The following is a 24954-nucleotide window of genomic DNA, read 5'->3' on the forward strand; positions in this document are numbered from 1 at the left end:
TTTTAAATTTAAGTGCCATTATTGTACCTATTCTATTAATAATATCGTCAAATTCATAAACTTATTTACTAAGTTACCTCACTACTGCACGTATATAAAGAGTCGTATATAAGTCATATTCGTTTGTTTCCAATTACCACGAAAAATTTGAACCAATTATTGCGAAATTTTAACTGTAGCTTTCTTATGACCCCCCACACCCACGGAATGTTTCTTCTTTATTTCTGCCGGTTAGTAGCCTCTAGTAAATACCGTTCAGATAATACTTCAGAGGATGAATGAGGATGATATCTATGAGTCTAAATGAAGTGTAGTCTAGTACAGTCTCAGTTCGACCATTCCTGTGGTTAATTGAAACCCAACTTCCAAAGAACACCGGTATCCACGACCTAGTATTCAATTTCGTATAAAAATAATTGACTTTACTAGTACTTGAACGCTGGAATTCTCGATTTCCAAATCAGTTGATTTGGGAAGACGCGTTTATACCACTAGACCAACCCGGCGGGTTCCCCCCGGAATGTTTACCCCATTTCATACCTTACCCATCTCATTACTATTATATCAATCATAAATAAAATAATCTAGAATTTTATTTACTAAATGTAAATGTTGTCTATATCAATTGTTATGTACATCGATCTTTGTCTATATCAATATCGATTTCTTAAGACATTTACGTGATTTACTAAATTTAATGTTATTTCTATAAAAGATCAATTTGCATTATTAACTTAATATATGTAAAAACAAATTAGTTTTGAAAGTAACATTAAAAGTAATGACGACTACTAACATTGCAAAGTTGACAACTCTTTAAAAAAGTTTTGATAGTTAAAGGTATTGTATTTTAATATTGAAATCGACTTCTATGGAAAGTTATTATGTGTTTTGGCAAATTTAATGTCATTATCTAACCTAGCGATGTCCCGTAAAAACTCATCCTCATGCTAGTAATGTAGTACTCTGTAAACTTTTGTATCCTGAACTATGCAGTTCCATCAGGATAAGCCATACACATAATTGGCATACATTGGACTATCTATTAGATATTAATATTTTCAAATATTTAGGTCAGCCAGGTCACAGATATGAAGAAGAAATTTTAGAGCTACTAGAATTCATGATCGAAGTAAACGTAAATCTACGCCAGAGCGTTCTTAACTTTTTATGATTTTCTTTTATTATCTCGTTTATGAAATTTTTTGTTACTGAAATCTTGTTGTTATTCAACCATGTTAATCTAATTTATCCGCTAAATTGTGAATAGTGGTAACTCTGAGAGCAATACACACATGATTATTAATAAACTATTTCCAGTTTTAGAATTTCTATACACATATAGCGTACGTGTGAAGGTGTGACGGGGGATACTACTCTAAAATAATTCTTAGAATAAAATAGTTAATATTCTATTAAATATAATATTGTAGTATTGATAAATAAATGATTATCTTAAATTTGCTATATTTCATAAAATTATAAGTAATTGAAAATGTAAACTATGTTTAAAAATCATGATTCAAACCAATTAAGATAAAGATTTACGTGTAAAAAAAAAATCTTATATGGACACCACATGATTTCCTTGTACGCCTATTAAATTACATTACACTATTAAATTACAATTTTTTAAAATGAAAAGAACATAAAATTTTATTTCACCAATAACTTATTTTTTTGTATTTTTTAATTTATTAATGAATAATTATTTATTGTAAAAGAGTTTTACAGAGTTAATAATTATTAATAAATCAATATAAAAAGAATTTTTTTTAATAAATTAAAAAAATAAAATCTAATAAAAAGGAAATGAAGTCGGGTTCGAACCGATGTATTTTCCCCTTGTAAGATACAAATATTTCTTTAAGTACCACTTACTATATATATGGTTGAAATGCTCTCAACGTGGGCTTATTACTCACTGTCATTTCTTTTTGTTTAGACTCCGGGAATTACCGTTCAGGTATTACTTCAGAGGATGAATGAGGGTGATATGTATGAGTGTAAACGAAATAAAGTCTTGTACAGTCTCAGTTCGACCATTCCTGAGATATGTGGTTAATTGAAACCCAACCATCAAAGAACACCGATATCTACGATCTAGTATTAAACTCCGTATAAAAGTAACTACCTTTACTAGGACTTGAACGCAGGAATTCTCGACTTCCAAATCAGCTGATCTTTTTTTTTTTTTTTTTTTTTCTCAGCTCCCCTGGGCCGGACCGACTTGTTGGTATTACGCAGCCCAGGGGAGTGTCTTTAAACTCAAATAGGCCTCCCCACCTACCGGCTATATACCGGCAAGGCAGGTCGGCCTACCGGTTAGCTCTTTTTGAGAGTTCTTTATCAATATTGCCCCCTTGGGGACCAAAAGGGCAATACTGATACACCACGCCAGACCCAGTTCGCCGCGACACGGTACCGGGTCCCTTCAGTATTCAGTGTGCTGTTGCCTGACTGTTACCCGTGGAGTCCTTGGTTGCTCATCAGTGCCAACACACCGCAGCATGCTGGACCTCACCAGCAAGGCTGTCCACCCAGTCCTATTCTAGCCAACACCTTGTCTTCTCTCATCGGAGTATTTCTGTAGAACAACTTGTCTAACAAAACTAGCAAAATTATTCCAGTTTGACTCGCTTCTTAGCATGTAGTCTATTGTTGTCTCTGGAGTTATACCTGTGAGTGCCTTACTATGTCTAAGTGTGTCCCACCTATTGCACTCTAAAAAGGTGTGCTCAGCATCATCTATCTCGTTGCAGTAGTTGCAAATTGGCTCTTCTCTCTTGCCTATTTTGTGCAGGTAGTTGTTGAAGGAACCATGTCCTGTAAAAAACTGCGATAGGTGATGATCAACCTCACCAAATCTTCTCGACAACCATGGCTTGATGTTGGGGATGAGGGTTCTCGTCCATCGACCCACAGCTTCCTGCGACCATCTTTCCTGCCAGATATTATAAACGGCATCCCTGACCTCTTGTTCTGGCTTGCCTTGTGCCCTCTCCACCCTCTTTTTTGCGATTAGGTCAATAGGAGGTGTACCCGATAACACGCACAGGGCGGCATAGGACATTTAGGTCTGTTACAACAGACCTAAATCGAAAATTTAAATATTCTACGGTTATTCGTTTTTGAGTTTTGACAGATACATACCTACGTACGTACAGACATCACGCCGAAAATAGTCTAAATAGATTCAAGGATGGTCAAAATGGATATTTCCGTTGAAATCTGAGATCGAAATTTTTCGAGATCACAATACATCCTTTAATTCGTGCAAGAAAGTAAAAAATAAAATAAAAGGTGTTTTACGTGTAAAAAAATAGTAGTTGAATTCTCTTCAATTACGAATAGCTAAGAGTTCTTCAGTCACTTGAGATCATTTTTAATTTAGTATCGGTTGAGTACACTCCTCAATAATTATTCGAAATGTTTAAATCATTTGTTCTCTTTCCTTTTTAATTGTCCTTCAAGTACTCATTTTCTGAATCCAACAAAACAGAAATATTTTTCAAAATTTTCATAATATTAATTGAAATTGAAATTTTAAATCATATAGAAAATTAAATCATGATTTGTTAAATGAAATCTATAGGTAATTACAGAAAACAGTTAAGTAATTTAACGAATTAATTATATATATATTATTATGATTTGTATATAATAACACAAGTGTTTTTTTTCAGTTATCAATTCGTTGTCTGATTTTTACACGACTGTCCAAAAGAAGGTTGCTTCACCTTAACAGCTAATTGGCTAAACCGATTTAGATGTATGACTCCAACCATCCTTGTCTAAGAACAACCTTGATCGTGGATACGGGTGTTGTTTGGTATTGAGGTTCAATTAACCACACATCTCAGGAATGGTCGACCTGAGATCGTACAAGATTACACTTCATTTACTTTCATAAATATCATCTACATTCATCTTCTGAGGTAATACCTTACGGTGGTTTCGGAAGCTAAACAGAAAAATGTTTAGCTTTGGAATCTTTACGTTACTGGGAGTATCATATATATGTGTGTGTGTAAATAATTTTTTTTTTTAATCTATCTGTTTAATGAGTCGTTTTTAAATTAACGCTTCATTCTGAACGATTCGAAACCTCGTATTTCATACGTGTGAAATTATTGTCTTACTACTTATTGTTTTTAGACGACTGCCCAAAAATGGGTGTAATGTATTTAGAGTATTTATGTTTGTTCCACCGTAGGAGCTCAACGGCTGAACCTATTTATATGAATGACCCCACATTGGAATCCTTACGTTACCGGGAGTATCATTGGCTGTAAAAATAGGTGTGTGTGTGTGTGTGTATATATATATATATATATATATATATATATATATATATATATGTGTTTAAATAAACTTAATAATTATGAAAAATTATAATATTTACAAAATTATCACCCGCATGCTTTTCAATTATTCTATATTAAAGTGCAATGTTTGTCAGAAATGTTTTTTTGTAGGCAATCGTGGTTTTTTAATTTATAATATGTACCTCTTCTTCAGTGCTACTCTCTTATGTTTGGTACATTTTTTAATCTCAAATTGTCTGCTACATCGTATATTTTTATTGTTTATTTTATATATTCATGTCTTTGTTTTCTTCATAAAAATAGCTGCTACCTACAAATCTCTCTATTACAGAATTAACTAAATATGTATATTTTTATAAATACATGCCCTATCACCCTTTTATTTGGCTCCAAAATATTCTGTTTTTTCTATTACAACCCTTCAATTCGTTTTTAAAACCGCTTAATTTTTCAGAATCGTCTTATAATATCACAAAGACGATCATTTATTCCCCTATTTTATTTGTGTATGTTTCATTATCGTGAAGTACTCTTCTCGTAAATATATTAAGGATTTCATTCTTGGAAAAAAATTTTATATCAACATAATTCTGCTTTTCATGATAAATTTCCTTGTTTATGCCAATCTGCTTTTATACATATTTTTTCTATACTGCTTCCATTATTTATATTTTTTTTATTTAAGCAACAAAATTCTGAAAATTTTGCTGTTTTATTCATGAAACTGAGTAAATAAATACTCATACCGCTCTTTTCTGATAGATTACATTAACACTGCTTTAGTATGATTTTTTTCTAGATCATCTTTGGTTTATTTATAAAAAAAAATTTTATCAGCGAATCCTGCAATATTTTTTTTCTCTTTGAATAGTTACACAATTCTCAATTTTTTATTTGACTCCTGTTACGTAATATTTTTGTTGATAAGTAGTTAGAAACTTAATTCTCTCAAAATTATTAATTGTAGATAATTCAGATATTGAAAGAAAAACGTTAAATGTACAAGATAAAAATAAAAATTAGTGAAGGATTTTTCTATAAAAATTGTTACGTAATTTTTTAAATAAGGTTTTTTTAAAGGAAAATTTTTCAGTTGATATTGCACTCGAGAATTTAATTGTAAACACTTGAACATTTTTAAAGCTTTTTTCTTTTTATCCCTATCTGGCGTTTGGATTAGATCGATTCCTAAGCCCGTACGGTGCTGTGGGTGTAAATGATTGTCTGATTTCACCAAAACGCTTTCATGATTGGCGACCTATGGCCGTTGTTCTGGCCTCTTTAAGATTTAGCCTGCGGTTTTTAGGTAGATTTCATAAGAAAGCGACCTATGGTAATGGGTTCTATGATTCGACTTCCGCAAAATTTTAACAAATCTTAGCTTTTCACATTCTCCCAGGCCCAAAAAAAACCGTCAGTTCAGAAGTATATAAATTTCACTTTATTTTATTTATTACATATTTATTATTTTATATACATATATACATATTTATTTTATATATATATATATATATATATATATATATACTAGCTGTACCCGCCACGCTTCGCTGTGGCACATTGTGGTTGCATGGATGAGAAATGAGAAACAAAACAAAGCATACGTTTCATAGAAGTTTAATTTTGCAATACTTGTGGATATACAATATTTTTTGTTTTTCCACTGTCTGCGCGTAGATATAAAGGCTATCTGGTTTGCCGACTCGGGAACACGCACATACAGTTGTCCATGTGAGAAGCAATCCGCATCTAAATATAAACCACACAATTCTAAAGATTGACCTTGAGCTTTATTGATTGTGATTACAAATGCCAATCGAATTGGGAATTGTAATCTTTTAAACTGAAATAGTGTATCGGTTGGGATCATGGGTATTCGAGGAATGAGGACATCTTAACCTTTGAAAGGCCCCATTAAAATCGTTGCTTCCACTGTGTTATTCATCAATTTCTTAACTGCAAGTCGCGTGCCGTTGCCTAGTTTTGGCTGATTAATATTCCGCAACAGGATAATTGGCACACCTATTTTCAATTTTAATATGTGTGGTGGCATTCCTGGCAGATCAAATGAACAATCGCAGCTCGGGTGGGTGTTGGCATTCCCAATTGACTAAGAACTTTATTTGCATTAGCTAAGCACTTGTCTTCAATATTTATCAATGCTTCGTTGTAAATGCCTTCTGTAAATTCAGACAAAAGTGAATATTTAACCTAACAAAGGATTTTTTGGTCATTATGTAGCGATATTATTTTCTGTGTATTTGGTTATTTCGACTTTTTTTGTTTGCATAGTCTTAAGTCTATCTGGGCTATAAGAAAGTTAGGTGTTTTAATTTAGTTACTGTAAGTCATCCTTCTTGGTGGCTTTTCTTTTTGTTTTGGTTTTTAAAAAAAAATAAAATACAGATATTTTAGCTGTTAAATATAATTCAAAGAAATTTGTTACTTAATCAGTTGTGATTTTGTTTACATTGGCAACGGCCATACGGGCTCTTTGTGATTGGTCGTTGTGTTTGACAGCGGCCATCTTGCATTGATCTGATTGGTTTTCCTTTGTTTACATTTCCATCTGATTTATTAGCCTCTTATTTGTTAAAAAACTGTACAAATTAAAAATAGATAGATAGATTTATTAAAAATAGATGAAAACAATCTTTGATGTGGGTTATATATCGTGCTAAAATTTTTTTTATCGTGTTTTTTTTTAATAAAATAGAGCTTTTTTTAATAAATTTAGCTGTTAAGTATAATTCAAATTAATTTGGTCGTTGTGTTTGATAGCGGCTATCTTGCATTGATCTGATTTGTTTTCCTTTGTTTACATTTCCAAATTAAAATGTACAAATTACAAATAGATAGATAGATTTATTAAAAATAGATGAAAACAATCTTTGATGCGGGTTATATATGGTGCTAAAATTTGAGCTCAATCGGTGCAGAACATTCTGAGTTTTTGAAGCGTACACAAACGAACTTAATATTTATATATATATATATATATATATATATAGATTTATATATTTTATTTATTATTTATTTTATTATGTATATTTCACTTTCTTGTGGACACGATAACTACCGTAATTTTGCACCAGACACTTTCAAATTGATACATAAAATATAACGACCCAATATCTCGGTCGAGTTCGTTAATGCGCAAAGTCGGAGCATGGGAGTGGAAATGGAGGGTTTTTTCGAAAAAAATAAAATACCGCTATAAGTTTCTTATTCAATACAATATAGAATTCGTTTAAAGTTCTTATTATTCCTTGAATAAGGGCCTAAAACGTATCTAAGTAAAGGTTTTGGTATCACCAACTATTGGCCCAGGGAGTTTCAAAGATCAAAATTATCTATACCTCCCTTAATAGGCACAGTATCGAATCGCTTTAAAGTGGTCGTTACACTTCTAAACGATACCTAAAATTTTGTCTGAATCAATTTTTGATATGGCCAACTTTTACGGCAAGGAATGACCAAAATATTGCTGGAATTGTAAGAAATGGGGCTTGTCGTATGCTAAATATGTGAAACTTTTTTCACATGCAACTATTGTATGTAGTAAAATTGAAGTTTTTCTTAACTTTAAGGTGAAAATATTTTTCATCCTCTATTTAGCACCGGTGAAATCTACTTCCGCCTTCCGGCGTGCCGAATAGATTTTTTATATCATCATCAATTTGCTTAACCCACGTTTTCTTTGGGGCTGTTCGTTGTACTCTCCAATTGGTGGGTCATTCATGCCAGAGGAGTTTATATGGTTTGGCTTTCACTTATTCTGGAGAAATGACCAAACCATCGCAGTATTCGTTTTTGAATCAGTTCCTCCAATTGTTGGCTGTTGCTCGCAGCGATGGTGGTTATCCTCATTTCGTATGTGATCGCGAAGTCAGTCTGTAATGTTCTGGTTTGAGCATCTGATTTGGTAAACTTCAAGTTTGCTCAGATCTGTCTTAAGTAGTGTATACATTTCTGCTCCTCACAATAAGATTTGCAGGATGAGGATTCGGTAAAGACGAACTTTGGTCTTCAGCGAGATGTTGATTTGTTTCCACAAGTACCACTTCAGGAAAGCAAATGCTGCGGATGCTTGACCAATTTGACTGTGGATTTCCGCTGTAGTGGCTACTTTCTTCTGCTGGACCAGTGACCCCAAATATTTTAATACTTGTGTAATTTCCAAACATTTTGTAATCTACATTCTTTAGGATGTTTTGTGGTCAAGAAGATAATAATATATAAATAGCCTATTATAAATGCTAACAGTCAGTAGTAAAATGATGTGAATATTATAAACGTATTAATTAATAAAAATGTATCGAAGAAATGCAGCAACTGGATTTTTTAAATTAGTAAAAATATGTTCAATGTTTAGGAATTTTTAACTCAACAAAATTCCTCTACTGCTTCTTTTAACAATAATTAGAATCTTTGAATTATTTTTATGTCTTCTATTAATTTAGAAGACTCTAATTTTATTTTAAAAGATCACATTTCTTATAAAGATGATTAACGGTTATAAAAATGTTAAAATTAATGAATCTTTAAAAAAATATAAATTTTTATTGGTTAGAAACTAATCAGAATTGTAGCCCTGTAAAATTATTCTAGAAATATTTCCAATAAATTATTCAAACTACTAAATATATATATATATACTAATTAATATTTAACTATATTTAAAACTTTTCGCTAAATTAAATATAGTATCTACAGGTGATTTTTATACTAATGAAATTCTAGTTAGACTTTAATTGAAACATTTCAAGGAATAGACATCGACTAAAGTAATTCTGCTCGGCGACCATTCTGATGACTTCACCGCACAGGTTCTTAAACACACGAGTATTAACAGAGAGAGACTAGCTACTGGTGGATTTTCAAGTCTCATTAAATGTATGTCACGTGCAAAATTTGGCACGAGTAGCCAGACTGTAAGTGAACCTATCTTCTAAATCTGTAGATTACAGATAAACATTCTACGCCAACGAAAAAAAATTTTCATTCCTTCCAACTTATTTCGTATTTGCGGAAAACAAAATTGCTGCGATTAAAATAAATAATATGAATATATAAAGAAATTCAACTGATTTTTATATTTCCGGCTATAGAAATAACGGGAAAATAAATATAGATAAAAAAAATGGTATTTTAAAAATTTGTCCTTAAATATCGATTTTTCCTTCTTTCCTTTTCAGATTTTTCCTTTTCTCCCCTTTTCCCCGCGCGTAAATAAGTCCAGTAGTTTTTTAATATACAGCGGACATACATATCGGAAACATTGAAATGGAATCGTAAAATATTTGGTATAGCGTGTGTTGTTTTTATATTCAATAGATAGCGTTGTTTTTTTTTTTTAATATGCTTTTAATTATCACAGGTGTGACATCTTAGTTACATAAATAGTAGATATTTAAAATCACGTGCGTATTCAAATGCAGCGTTGTGTCAAAATTTCAAAGCAATAGGTGAAGAAATTTCTGAGATTTAAATTTTGAACAAACGAACATTTAGATTTTTATTTATACGTTCATAATTTCAGGGCGTTTCATAATGTTCTTCTGAGTTTCGAAAATTCATTAACAAAAGACTATTTCACTCATAAGAATAAAACAAGTACTGTACGAAAGAATACTTCAAATAGTCTTTTTCCACGTATACAAGGTTCCCAAAGTAACCCATTTGCTCGCTACGCGTCCAGTAGATAAAATGGCTGCCACAGGAAGCGAGAAGTCGTTTTGTGTGTTAGAATTTCACTTGTCAAAGTTAGTAATTTCTGAGCAACGTGCGTTTCGGTTGAAATTTCATAAGAAGCCACCAAGTGACAATTAAATTCGTGCATGGTATAAACAATTCAGTGAAACTGGTTGCTTGTGCAAGCGAAAATCAACTGGTCGTCCTCAGAAGTCAATGTCGAACGTTTGCGTGCAAGTTTCATTCGCAGCCTGTCAAAATCGTCTGCGGCTGCAGGCAGAGAATTAGGAATTCCGAAAACAACAGTGTGGAAATTTCTCCGTAAACGTTTATTATGCAAACCGTACCGTCTTCAATTAATCCAGCGTCTTTCTGATGGAGATAAAACACGTAGGCTCGATTTTTGTTTACAGTTACAGGAAAAGATGTTGGTAAATGAAGGTTTTCTAAACAAGATAATTTTCAACGATAAAGTAAACCGTCATAACGTGCGAGTTTGGGGTAATGAAAACCTACACGCTTATGTGGAACACATTCGTGATTCTCCGAAAGTAAACGTTTTTGTGCGATCTCTCGTGAGGCAGTGTTCTTTTTATGGAAACGACAGTAACCGGCATGATATACCTGGATATTTTACAATTATGGCTTATGCCTCAGCTACTCAACGACTTCATTTTCCAGCAAGATGGTTGTCCCGCCCATTTTCATAACGAGGTTCGACAGTACTTTAACACAACATTACGTAGGCGCTGGATAGGACGTGCGTCTGAAGAAGACCAACACATTATTTTGTGGCCACCAAGATCACCAGACCTCACGCCATGTGATTTCTTTCTCTGGGGTTACGTGAAAGATAACGTGTTTATCCTACCAATGCCGCACGATATCGCTGAGCTAAAGGATCACATAATCAATGCAATCAACTCTATCGAAAATGACATGTTAGAACGAGTTTGGCAAGAGTTTGACTTTCGTGTTGATGTGTGCCTTGTCATCAGAGGAGCACATATTGAACATTTATAGATTTTAACAAAAACTGTTTTAGGTCCTGCATCACCTCGTACAACTTTCATTTAGGTAAGTGAAATACTTTTTTTTTACTGAATTTTTGTAACTCCTAAGAACATTATGAAACGACCTGTGTACATAGATTTAAACCCATCTCCCAATTTACCTATTCTATTTAAAATTCCAAAAATATTAACAGTTGAATATCATTTTTTGATACCCTTTGGTATTTCTTGAAAAATAAATAACCAAAAATGTTCAACCCCTTCCAAGAATTACTTTTGTTTATTTAGAATTATGGTCGTAACTTTGTATTTTTTTTAAATTTTGTTTTTTAAATTGATTATCGCCACTTACGGAATATTTTCTTAAACATTAATTTTACCTGAATGCTTCTTGATGTATGGGAGCCTCAAATGAAAAAAAAAATTTCCATTTTCAAATTTTTAATGCTCAAAATGTTTTTTTATTAAACAATAACGTACTAAAATAACTTACTACCCCTCCACTGTTGGGGAACTTCCAAATTTAAACAAAAATCAAGCAAGTTATTTTTTTTAATTTAACTTGATCAGCGTAGCCGAGAAAGTTATGCAATTCATTACCGCTTTATTAATGTATAACTGTAGCGTCATGAAGTATCTTCCAAAGAAAATATTGAATAGACTAGCAAGACACAAGTTTCATTTACCGATTTCATATTTTTTACGTATGTGAACCTGTATATTTTTTTAAATTTTGTAGTCTACATATATATATATATATATAAATTAACCAGTAAAATAGCATTTATACTTCTATATTAATATTATTTAAAACATCTCTGTTTATTCACCAAATGAAAATAGCAAGCTAAATATAAATGCACAAAAACATTAAGTGTGTTACGTGTAAAATTGATTTGTTTTGTCATTATTAAGAAAGTTAATTGATGAATTTTATTTCTAAGTATTGCCTTCCTTTTTTACGAATATATTTTATGTATCTTGAATACATATAGGATTCTCTTAAGTTTTATGAAGATATACGTATAGTACAGAGTTAAGCATAGTTAGATTCCGATAATAAACATGGGCTCGTAAGGAGAAAACGGACGCCGTAATAAATGTTTGTCTAAAATAATTCCGTGATGTTTTATTCATTATTATTCATTATTATGTCGCATACTAGCTCTAGGAAATTAATATTTTTGGATATTACTTAAGATATTCAAATGGGTCAACATTTCCAATAACAGTTTACTGCATATATCTTAGCGAATATCATTATTTGTTGTTTCGTAATTTAAAGGTGAATATACAAGCACCTTCAAAGATGAGTATACAAAGGCGTCATACAAGCACCCAGAAGTAATTTCAGAGTTTGTCGTGGTCATAAACTCACGATATTGTACCTATGTGTAACCTTGAAATGGAAAACCTCCTGATTTATTTCCATCATCAAGTAACCCCGCCACAAACTGGAACACCTTCTGCTGAATGTTTTTTGTAATATTTTATGTTTCTTTAAAAAAAAGGGGCAAATGAACCATTCCATAATTTTAATAAAAAACAATTATCAGATTCACGACGACTCTCCCTAAGCTTGAAGGTATTTAGTTTAACACTATTGACCTGTTTTTTTTCGGGTTAATATAGTTTTATAAATCTTTCTTTCTTTCTTTTTCCTGTTTAGCCTCCGGTAACTACCGTTTAGATAATTCTTCAGAGGATGAATGAGGATGATATGTATGAGTGTAAATGAAGTGTAGTCTTGTACAATCTCAGTTCGACCGTACCTGAGATGTGTGGTTAATTGAAACCCAACCACCAAAGAACACCGGTATCCACGATCTAGTATTCAAATCCGTGTAAAAATGTCTGGCTTTACTAGGACTTGAACGCTGTAACTCTCGACTTCCAAATCAGCTGATTTGGGAAGACGCGTTAACCACTAGACCAACCCGGTGGGTTAGTTTTATAAATCTACATTATTCTATCATTCCCATTAAGTTTTTCGCTGTTATTAATTTTATCTTCTGTATCTATCTACAAAGGTATTATATATAATTACTCCATTTCGTAAATATAAGCAAATATATCACGATTCCACTGTTAATAAGACGAGAATACATAAATAAAACGAACAACGATATTTGGAAATTTACAAACTATTTATTGACATGATAATTCCAGTATTCAGGCGGCCAATACGTTTGTTCCAACGCCATACAAAATTGTCAGGAAAATTTAAATTCATAGGACAACCATTTAACCAGAAATGACCGTAGTTTCTATTTTTAAGAAATCTTATAATGTATTTTTACCCACGACGGAACAGAGACTGTATACGCGTTTGGGGTAAGAAGTTGTGTGTATGTTACCATTTTATTAAAAAAACTGAACCGAATTCTATGCGGTAATTTTCATTATATAGGTATCACTTCAGAGCAGGTTCTCAGACATGTTTTACGGTTAGAGGCCAGCGGGGGGGGGGGGGGGGGCACTGCAGTAGATGTGATTCTCTAAAATGTTGGGTCGATTTCATCCGGTTTTTGCATTACATAGGTATCACCTCAAAGCAAGTTCTTTGATTAGTATTACGGTAAAAAGCCGCCAGGAAGGGCTGCAGTAGATATGTTTCTTCAAAATGTCTTTTGAATGTTTCTAAGTTGTTCTAACACCAGCAAGGCTACATTATTGTGTGGATTATTAAATAAGTTGCACTGATCAAGTATACTAAACTTTCATCAACCTATAAACGTCCAATGTTGGGCACAGGCCTAATAATTTTTAAATCGTAATAAATAAATAAAATAATTAAAAATTTTTAAAAACCCACGACGAAAAAACCTAAAAAAAACGTGAAATAATTAAATTACGTTTACCTTATAATCCTCTGTGACATTGTGATGTCACAGAGGATGTTGTTTTTAAAACAACAAAATTTAAGATTTTGATTTATCGTCATGCGTGACCCGTAGACTGTTTAGATAAGCTTTAGTTACTAACCCACCGGGTTGGTCTAGTGGTGAACGCGTCTTCCCTAATCAGCTGATTTGGACATCGAGAGTTTCAGCGTTCATGTCCTAGTAAAGACAGTTATTTTTATACGGATTTGAATACTGGATCGTAGATACCGATGTTCTTTGGTGGTTTCTTTCTTTTCCTGTTTAGCCTCCGGAAACTACCGTTCAGATAATACTTCACAGGATGAATGAGGATGATATGTATGAGTGTAAATGAAGTGTAGTCTTGTACATTCTCAGTTCGACCATTCCTGAGATGTGTGGTTAATTGAAACCCAACCACCAAGTTCTTTGGTGGTTGGTTTCAATTAACCATACCCACCCGGGTCTTGGGCGTAACAGTTGCCTGTCACTAACTGGTTCCCCCGAGGGGGCCCAAGCCGGGTCTCGGTCTTAACAGCTCGAGGGCACGGAGTCCTTGTGTATCATCACTGTCGCTCGTCCCGGCTAGCCCGGACGAAGGATGTCTCCAGAGGAGGCTATCCATCACCCCCTCGTTAACTCGTCATCTCTGCCTTTGTGCTGTAGTTTTGTTGTTATATATTTTGATACAGCTCTGAATTTGTCGACTCTAGATTGGATGTTCGGTACAATCGTGTTTACATCGAGGGGTCCAGTTATTTGTTCGCAGATGACTCTTTCAACCATCCACCATCGACACCTGAACACAACACGTTCAGGGGAGTAATATTCTCCGCAATCTAAGCACTCGGAATCGAGAGCCTTCCTCCTCGCGAAAAGACATAACCGGAAGACCTCGTGCCCCGTTAAGAACTGGGTTGGCCAGAAATTCAGTTGGCAAAATTTTCGGCCAATGGTGCAACCTGTTTGGTTATGCGGTGGGTCCAACGCCCGGTTGATGATTGATTTCATCTCCTCTGCTACTCTTGTATCATGCCCACCCGAGCAGTTACTTTGTTTGCTACCGTAGTGATGTTACACCTCATCACCGCAACTATCGGATAGGGGGAACTCCAGCAATTACTAGGGCAGCCAGTGTTGAGACTGAGGAGTAGGCAGACACGATCCTGAGTGCTATTCTCCTTTGGACCCTTTCCAGGATGCGCCTGTTCCAGTCCTCCAGCGCAATTTCCCAAATCGTGATTCCATAGAGAAGTACTGAGTTTATGATGTGACTATATATCCTCCTGCGAGATGACCTTGGACCACACAAGTTACTGAGCAGTCTGTGTGAGCTGAAGATTTTCCCTTATCTTTGTCAACCGTACTGTCGGCTGGCTTTGACGAGACGGGCGAGCGGAATTTGTTGTATTGTCTAACCAGATGAAATCATCCGATTACTAATAACATGATACATTTGTACAGTATATAAAATGCAAACCCAACCGACTAGTACATTACACAGTAGTTGGAGAAGGGTAGACTTTCAGCTTGCAGTGGTGTGAGTGGTAGTGTTTCGGCCTTGCATCCGGAGGTCTCGGGTTCGAATCCCGATCAGGCATGACATTTTCACACTCTACATAGATGTCATTTCATTTCATCCTCTGAAGCAATACCTAACGGTGGTTCCGGTGGCTAAAAAGAAAAAAACGTTCAGCTTATGTATTGTGAAAAAAAATGGAAGATTCAAGTTAGAGAACTCCATTTCTGTTAAGTTGTTTTCTGCTTATAATTCTACAAAATCTCTGAACAATTTTATTTAATAAATTAACAAGAAATAGAAGTTGAGAAATGATAGAATTCCATATAAAATAAGGTTGTTCTCAAAATATATTGTCACGAGTTCGCCGTTCGAAAAAAATATTGAGCGATTAATAAGCGCAAAAATTTCTTATAAATATAATTAATTACTCTAACAATGTATAAAATGAAATAGTAATAATAAATATACGTAGCATTCAAAATAGTAATTGAGATAAAAAGGCCAAATTCATTTAATGACTATCAAAATATAAATACCAAAATACAGTCCCGTCTACTAAAAACATTATAATTAACAATATTAGTTTAATATTAAATTAAAAATAGAAAAATAAAAAATTTTTACAATTCACTTTCCGCAAGTATTATTACTTTTACTGTTTACAAAAAAATTAACCTATGCTTTACGAATGAATAGAATACTGTTACTTTCACTTTTGTTCACAAATACGTCACAGAACAGCTTCTTGTTTTCAACTACTGTCCAAAAAGGAGTACTCGTGACGTACTCTTCACACGTTGTAATCAAACGCTTATTATTATCGCTTTTATCGCACGCTGCCGGGTCCGCTGGTTCCCGACAGTACTTATACTTCCTGATCTGCAGAACCAGTATACGACCGTCCTTTTGTTTGTTAAAGAGTAGTAAGTTGTTATTGTTCCCGCCTTCTATGTTTTTCTAAACGTAGAAGGAAATTATTACATAAAACTTTAGTACTTTTTATAACAAAGGACTTACAGAAGTAAGTCCTTTTCTAGAAAGAATCCCTTTGTCATTCCTTTTAGATTCTTCTTTTTTTATTTTCTCTATATTCTTTCTGGAATAACCGGTTATACTCACCCCGTTAAAATATTAAAAAGAAAACATGATAGGTATTTAAATGTTTTTATTGATTAATTTTTCTTCTATTTTTAAGAAGCATATTTAGTAATAGAAATAAAATATTCCATTTGAAATTAAACAAAAACTGTAAATTTAATTATTTTTTTTTTTTTATAAATCAACCACAATAATGTTCTAAGCTCAAAAATTGAAATCAAAGATTTTTTTAAATTTTATGATTGCTTTTAAATTTTAAAAGTCCTGTTATGTAAAATAGTATAATTAGAAATCGCTATCTAAGGTCAGTAAAAATAGAAAGACCCTTTTAAAAGTACTGTGCATAGGATACAAACAAAACAAAAAATAAATTTTATACAGAGTTGAACTAGTAGAAAAATAAATTACATTAACCTACTTTTAACTGATAGAAAGTAATAAAAAAACTTGGTATTTTAAAACATTTTTACTAAGGTAATCTTTTACCCTTATCTTCTGTTATCTAAGAAAATGTGTAAACATATATTATAACACGTAATAGAGTTCGCTCACGAGAGCGTAATCTGAAAACTCAGCTAAATTAAAAAAAAAAGAAGAAAATCAATAATATTATTGTTAGTATAGTATACAATTTTTTTAAGTTTTATTTTTAATTATACTTTACTTCAAACTAATTTTTTCTATATGTCAGTTTTTTCAATTTTTGTATTTTTTATTCAGTAAAGGGGAAGCCAAAATTTTATTACAATTACATTCATTCAAAATTACTACTGATTATTATTACCGAAGAAACTCCAAATGCATTCCTGGTAATAACTTCAATAAAATAACAATTTAATTAATTTAAACTTTAATTATGTAACTATTAATACACAATTTATATATAAAAACTTAAATGTAAAGCGTAATACTTATTTCACCATCTAATGATGTGTCTCCGTACGTACTTATTATCATCACTTCCCGGGTTGTGTTAACTACTATACATACCACTTGTTATGGTTTTTCTGTCTTGTTTAATTACTTTAAAAGCTCATTGGTGAAATGTAGTAATCATTCCAATTACAAAATTTGAGGTTAGTTCCCACACATTTTACTCAGATCGGCTAGAAATTAATTTTATTCCATTATTAAATTACAATTTTTTTTTTTTATGTTATGTAATACAGTTTAATGAGGCACAAACGGAAATATATTAATTCTTGCTTGATTGAATTTTTTGGGCGATACAATAATCATACTAATATATTTAAAAAAGAAATACTATTTAAATAATACAAAATTCCTGTCTTTTCGGTAAATTTAAGCATATCAAAAAATATATACGGTAGTGTAAATATTAAACAGTTAATTTTAAAGAAATACAGGGTTAAATTAATAGTTTTAAGTAGCAAACCTTAATAAATAAAACAGAAATTAATGAAACATGAATCAAATCGGACTTCACAAATTTAAAAGTATATAAAAATTTATTTAGATAACATACAGATTCGTTTGAGGTCTTATTTCATAGCAAAATACACAAATTTTGAGCTTCACGTAGTTCATTATTACCTAATCGACCACCAGCGCTGCACCAGTGTTATTAAAAGTGGATACATTTACCGTGTGTGGAACGGGCTACTGTGTGTTTAAGTCAGAAACTGTAAATATACAATTTACTCTAGGCACCTAACCTTCGTAGAGATTCGTTGTTCTTCCAGACAGTTCTTCTTCCAGAAAGCAACCGTGAAAGGAATCGTTTATCTGGAAATGCTTCAAAATTTTTTAATCCCTCAGTTAGATGATGATAACCAAGATGGACACCACTACTGTCAGTAAGACAGGGCACCACCTCATTACCATCTAGAAATCCGAGATTTTCTTGATACTCGACTCCCAGGTCGGTGGATTGGTCATGAAAGTCCATTTGCATGGCCACCTTGCTTCCCAGATCTGGTCCCGCTACATTTTTTCTTGTGGGGTTTCATTAAAAATCAGGTTTATGTATCATTTTTTCCAGCTGATATTGTTGTGCTAAGATTTAGAATTAACGCTGCAGCTGCAGAGATAAAGGCAACTGAATGGTAAAAGGACTGCCTGATAAAGGACTTGCAGGCTACTGTCTGGAATGAAATCGACTTCAGGCCGGATGTATGTCGCATTCCAAATGGAAGCCATATCGAACCAAAGTGAATTCTCGGAGACAACTTTTGTTTTTTTTTTTCTATAAAATGAGACCTCAACCGAATGTGTAAGTTTTCATAATACATTTTTATATATTTTTTAAGTTGTGAAAATCTTTCTGAATCACTCGATATAAAATAATATCCCTTTCGGCACGCCGGAAGGCGGAGGTAGATTTCACAGGTACTAAGTAGGGGATAAAAAAGATTTTCTTTCGCCTTAAAGTTAAGAAAAACTTCAAATTTACTCAATACGACAATGGTTGCGTGTGAAAAAAATTAAATTTTGGCATTCGACAAGCCCCATCTTCTTACATTTCCAGCAATAGTTTGGTCATCCCTTGCCGTAAGGGTTGGTCATATCAAAAATTGTTTCAGACAAAAGTTTTAGGTAATCTGTAGAGGACTAACGAACACTTTAAACCGATTAGATATTGTGCTCATTAAGGGAGGTATGATTTCTTTGTCTTCGAAACTCCATTTTTTCACCCCCTGCGCCAATGCTTGGTGATATCATAAAGCTTTACTTAGGTAAGTTTTAGGTCCTTATCTAAAGAATAGTAGAAACTTTAAACTAATTCGATATTTTAGTTAATAAAATTTATAGCGATATTTTGTTTTTTCGAAAAGCATTTCCACCGCCATGGTCTCATTTTGGCCGTTAACAAACTCGACCGAGATTCTGAGAAGAGTTATTTTTAACGAACAATTTGAAAATGATTGGCGCAAACTTACGGCAGTTATCGTGTCCACAAGAAAATGGACAAGAAAGTTTATATATATATATAAACTTTTGAGCTGACGGTGGTTTTGGGGTCTGGTGGATATGAAAAGCGAAGATATGTCGAAATTTTCCGGAAGTCGAATCATGGTACCCATTACAATAGGTAGGTAGCTTTCTCATGAAATCTATCTAAAAAACACAAGTAACTTGAACTGGTAGTTGCACCATTAAACATTCTATATGGTATAATTCTAAAAATTATATCTAAAAGGCATGCTGATACTTTTGTTGACATAAGAATGTTGTTTATTAACGAAAAGATTTATAAATGTATTGAAACCAAAATATTATAAAACAATACAAATCATAATAAAACAGTTTTAATAATTTCATCATAATTGTATAACTGCGCTTATCATTTTAGATAATCCCTGACAAAACCGTAGCACAGTAAAATAATGGTTTTTTGACATAAAATCCATTTTTGTGATTTCTAATTGTTAATAATAAATTATTCTGCTGTGATTAACAACGAGGGTCAATCAGTTTAAATGAGTAAAAAGCTTTATAATCTTAATATTACAGTTAGTTTAATACGTTATAAAAATTTAAATTCGACTTTATAAAAGGAAAATAAAACAAAGAATTTAAAATTAGTGAAAGCTCGAAATATATTTCTGATTATTTTTATTCGTAATTTGCTTATCTATACAATTTTCCTTTTATCTTATCTTTTGTATTTCTCTATAGCATTCATTTAATAGAGAAAAAAAAAAGAATTTTTATTAGGTTCCCTTAATTTATTTATCCAACAAATATGTATAAGCCTGTTACGTGTTGTAAAGTCTGAATAAGTAATGCTTCAAACGCGTTTATATTCTCTAATACACTATGTTCAATACAAAATGCAAATTATACGTGGTACTACGTGTTTATGCAATGTAAAAACAAGTAGGACGTAATTTCATTGAAAAAATATAAAATGGGAAATTTTATAAAGATATCTATTTTTATATTGTTAAAATAAAAGCCTGAATGAATGAAATGAAAAATAACGTCAGAAAACTTAATCAAAATCGGTTGAGCGCAACCTGTTTGTGGCCTAGAATTGGTTTAGAAATTGTAGGAAGGGTAGTTAACTGCATTCCTGACTGCGGTTATCGCAAGCATTTGTACAGTATATTCATTATTCAATACTACTTCAAAACATTGGCACTAGCTGTTGCAGCAAATACAAAGTAATGAATGGTGTTTTCAGCCACAAATACTACTGTTCCTGTGTGGTTTGGGGTTTAAACACCACTGACAAATAAATATCTTCTTGTATGAATCTGTTCACTTCATTCAATGGTTGAATATTTTGCCCAATATAAACGCGTTTTCATCCGTCAGAAAAAAAATTATGTTTTCAATATAAGCGAATAATTTTTAAATCACATTTTTAAAAGTGAAATTAGATTGCTAGTAAAAAATGAATAATCAAATTTTATTTTATATAGATTTGTATTCCTATCTATAATAAATATGAAAATTTTTACGCATACAAAGATATCATTAATAATTTATTTTTCAAGCTAATTGAGAATCCATACAAAAAGATTTAAAAAAATTATTATTATTATTATAAAAAAAAATTATCCCTTATAATCAAAAATTTATATTCAGCTTGCTGTTTCTCAGAACTTTTGTTTTTATTAATTTTATTTTAAACAGGAATTTTGTAAATTTATTTTGATGAAAATACAAAATCTAAAAGTACATTAAGATGTAATTAAAATTCAGAATAAAAAAAATTAAATCATTCTTGCTAACGAGATTTTTTTTGAGGACTAGTTACGAGTATATAAACATTTTAAACACTTCGAAACAGAGAATACGAACTACAAAACCGCTTGGATCAAATTTTTCTGATTAATCGATCTCTGCCAAACCGTAACTAGATAGCTGTTAGACCATAGGTTAAACCAATTACACTGCCTACTGTGTAGCCGTTTAAGTTGATATGGCTTTCATTGTAACAAATTTACAAATTTCTATCTGTCATTTATTTTCGCATGAAATTCAACTAAAACATGCAGTAAAAAATTTAATAACTACGAGTAAAACGTTTACAATCAAATTTCCTAGTTTATAACACCAGTAGCTATGGCATATGATCCACATAACATGATACAGTAACTTGCTTTATATATATCACAGCTTCTATCGAATATATACAGATAAACTTTATATTATATGTAACGAGTAAGGCCCTGTTTTTGTGTATATTTATATACAACCCAAAAAACCCACTCACCAATTCTTAGAAGATCGATTAATGAAGCAGAAACGATGAAACATCAACGAGGTGTGGTAGAAAAGTAATGAGACTGATTTTTTTAATTTTATATTATTTTTACACATCAATGTTATAATCACCTTCGAAGAAATTCCCTTCAGCTATACATTGGGGAAGATGAGTTTCCCATTCTTTATAACGATACTGTAATGATTTAATTGGAATTAAAACAATTAAAAAACAATAAAAAACAAAATTAAAACAATTAAAAAAAATACCAAAATGATGACCTTTCAACTGAGTTTTGATCCTGGGAAACAAAAAACGTCATACAAACTAAGATCAGGGAATAGAAGGACGAAGAAACCACTGGAATCCCTTTTTTCATCAAAAACTGGTTGATGGAGATGACCGTGTGACAGAGAGTGTAGTCATGGTGGAGTATCTAAGTGTTTGAAATATGCAGTCTGACCCTAAGTACCCTTTTTGCTGAGCCTTTCAAGGATTTCTTTATGAAAAACTTGGTTGAAGATTTGTCCTCCGGACAAAAATTTTATGTAAACCCTTCCCATGCTGTCAAAACACAAACTGATTTGCTCATTCGAGCTTCCTTTGGTCGAGGAGAAGAGCCAGTATGTCACTCTTGATATTGACTTTTTTTCTGGATTTTATTTTAAAATCCGTAATTTATTACCAGTAATCGCACCATTGAAGAGACCTGGTCATTTTCGATTCTGTCGGGAAGATCAAATACACAGTATTCTGGTTCTTTCTGTTCAGTGGAAAGGTTTTTTTGGCAACATTTAGGCTAAACTCACTTCTTTCATGCCCAAATCTTGAGTTAAAATATGATGAAGGGTAAAATGTGAATCATTTTACTCACTACTCACTAGTCTCATTGTTAATCGACGGTCTGACCTCACGAGACTTTGAGTGAGGTTCGTTCGTTTTCCACTGTTTTCCGTTCTTGAAAAAATCTATTTTTCACCGATAAACTTGTGCTCTTGATACGGAATGTTCCGCAAAAGCGCGTTGCAACTTTTCTTAAGTTAAACTCGTAGATTCACCAAGTTTAACACAAAATTTGATGTCTCAAGGTTATTCCAAATATTTTTTTTCTTTATTTTCCTAACGCAGCTGGTTACTTTTCTGTCACACCTCGTATATATTTGCATATAAATTGTTGTATCGTTGTTAATTTGCATCCTCGGTTCTTTAGAACAACTTATAGATATTAAATAAATTGTTTTTTTTAATTATTTAAGTATTTAAGTCACATATATAGAACTACGTTAGATCAATTTTAAATATAGTCTTTAAACGTTAAATTTTTTTAACTTTAAATACCGCATTTAATCTCTGTAGATGTTTACTTATTCCATTATCTACTTATGATTAATAACTTTAGTTTTCCTTCGTTTGTTAAGTTGAAATAATTGTAAAATATAAAACATAACTATAATTCAATAATATTACTTACCCAGATCGGTTACAGCACACGGCAACAAGATTGTATCACCAATCACTACGCGATAATTCTGACCTTTAGAGAGAAATCTGGGCTCTCCGGTTGGAATCGGTTCTGAAAGAAAAAGAATTAGAAAATCAAATTTATGCACTACTATCTTACATACAAATACATTATCATTTTATTCTTTTTTTTTATAATTTACATATACAGTATATAATTTACTTTAAAAAGTAGTAATAATTTGCATAATGTAATGTCGATGAGAACAAATAAAATTAGAAATTGCTTTACTTTATAAAAAAGCAACGCAGTAGATGAAAAAATTAATAAGTTCTATAAGAATAAAACTCAGGAAAGGGTTGTTTATGAAAATTAAAGATCATTTATTCATTCAGTAAGAAAATAGATCATAGTAAACTATATATAGTCTTGTGGTGAACTCGCCTTCCCAAATCAGCTGATTTGGAAGTCGAGAGTTCCAGCGTTCAAGTCCTAGTAAAGTCAGTTATTTTTACACGGATTTAAATATTAGTTCGTCGATACCGCTGTTCTTTGGTGGTTGGGTTTCAATTAACCACACATCTTAGGAATGGTCGAACTGAGACTGTACAAGACCACACTTGATTTACACTTATACATATCATCCTCATTCATTCTCTGAAGTATTATATGAACGGTAGTTACCGGAGGGTAAAAGAGGAAAAAGAAAAATATATTAAAACACTAAAAACATTTCGAGTTCGAGAGGAAACTAACTCTTAACCGTACTTTATGTTTATGGTTTAATTCATTAGTCTTCATGTTCGCGGAGCTTACTTTATATAATTTTAGATGAATAGCCAGGAAACCGGGAAAAATAAATGGATTTACCAGTAGATAAATTTTCTCTTTTAAGAAATTTCCTAATTATATGGTTTAAGGAGGAATCTGGTGCACAGCAGTTCCCGGATTTCTAAATTTATTTTTGAAAACTAACTAATATGCAGGGGGATTCACGAAGAATATAACTAATTTTCAGGATATTTTTGCTGTTGAAAATAAAGAAGAAAGTTGTTATAAAGAGAGGTTTGGGAGGTCTCATTATCGATTGTCGCATGGCGAAAGATTTCGCCCTGATATCTGCGTCTTCAGTAAAGTTGAACTAGACTATAAATCTTGAAACTCAAATTAAGAGGTAAATTTTTGATTTTATGTAAAATATGAACTAAAAATTGAAAAAAAAAATAGGTTCCAGAACTTTATTATAGTAGTTGTTGAAGGATCCGCAAATGATGGAGAGTAAAAAAATAACGTTGTTAACGAGTAATAAACATTTTTTTGTCTTCAGTCATTTGGCTGGTTTGATGCAGCTCTCCAAGATTCCCTATCTAGTGCTAGTTGTTTCATTTGGGTATACATCTTACATCCTAGATACCTAACAATTTGTTTAACATATTCCAAACGCTGCCTGCCTGCGCAACTTTTCCCTTCTACCTGTCTCTTCATTATTAAACGACTATTTCAGGATGCCTTAATATGTGGCCTAAAAGTCTGTCTCTTATTTTAACTATATTTTTCCAAATACTTCTTTCTTCATCAATTTGCCGCAACACCTCTTCATTTGTCACTTTATCCATCCATCCGATTTTTAAGATTCTCCTATAGAACCACATTTCAAAAGCTTCTAATCTTTTCTTCTCAGGTACTACGATCGGACGATCGTAGTACGGACGATCGAAGTGAAACTTGGATAAGTTTCACTTCCATATAAAGCTACGCACCAAACGTATACTTTCAAAAATGTTTTCCTGACGTTTA

At 32.3% G+C, this 24954-nt stretch overlaps 1 protein-coding gene across 1 annotated transcript in view; it reads right to left on the reverse strand.

Annotated features, from left to right (window-relative positions):
* The window catches only part of LOC142318914 (limbic system-associated membrane protein-like), a 1021193-nt gene extending 997929 nt beyond the window's left edge, over nucleotides 1–23264 (reverse strand). The window contains exon 1 of the mRNA XM_075355580.1: nucleotides 23167–23264. The gene's annotated coding sequence lies outside the window, so the exon portion shown is untranslated. The remainder of the gene's footprint in view (nucleotides 1–23166) is intronic.
* Nucleotides 23265–24954: the final 1690 nt, after the last annotated feature.

This window comes from Lycorma delicatula, chromosome 2 (genome assembly GCF_047948215.1).
Source record: "Lycorma delicatula isolate Av1 chromosome 2, ASM4794821v1, whole genome shotgun sequence".
In the NCBI taxonomy this organism is placed as follows: domain Eukaryota; kingdom Metazoa; phylum Arthropoda; class Insecta; order Hemiptera; family Fulgoridae; genus Lycorma; species Lycorma delicatula.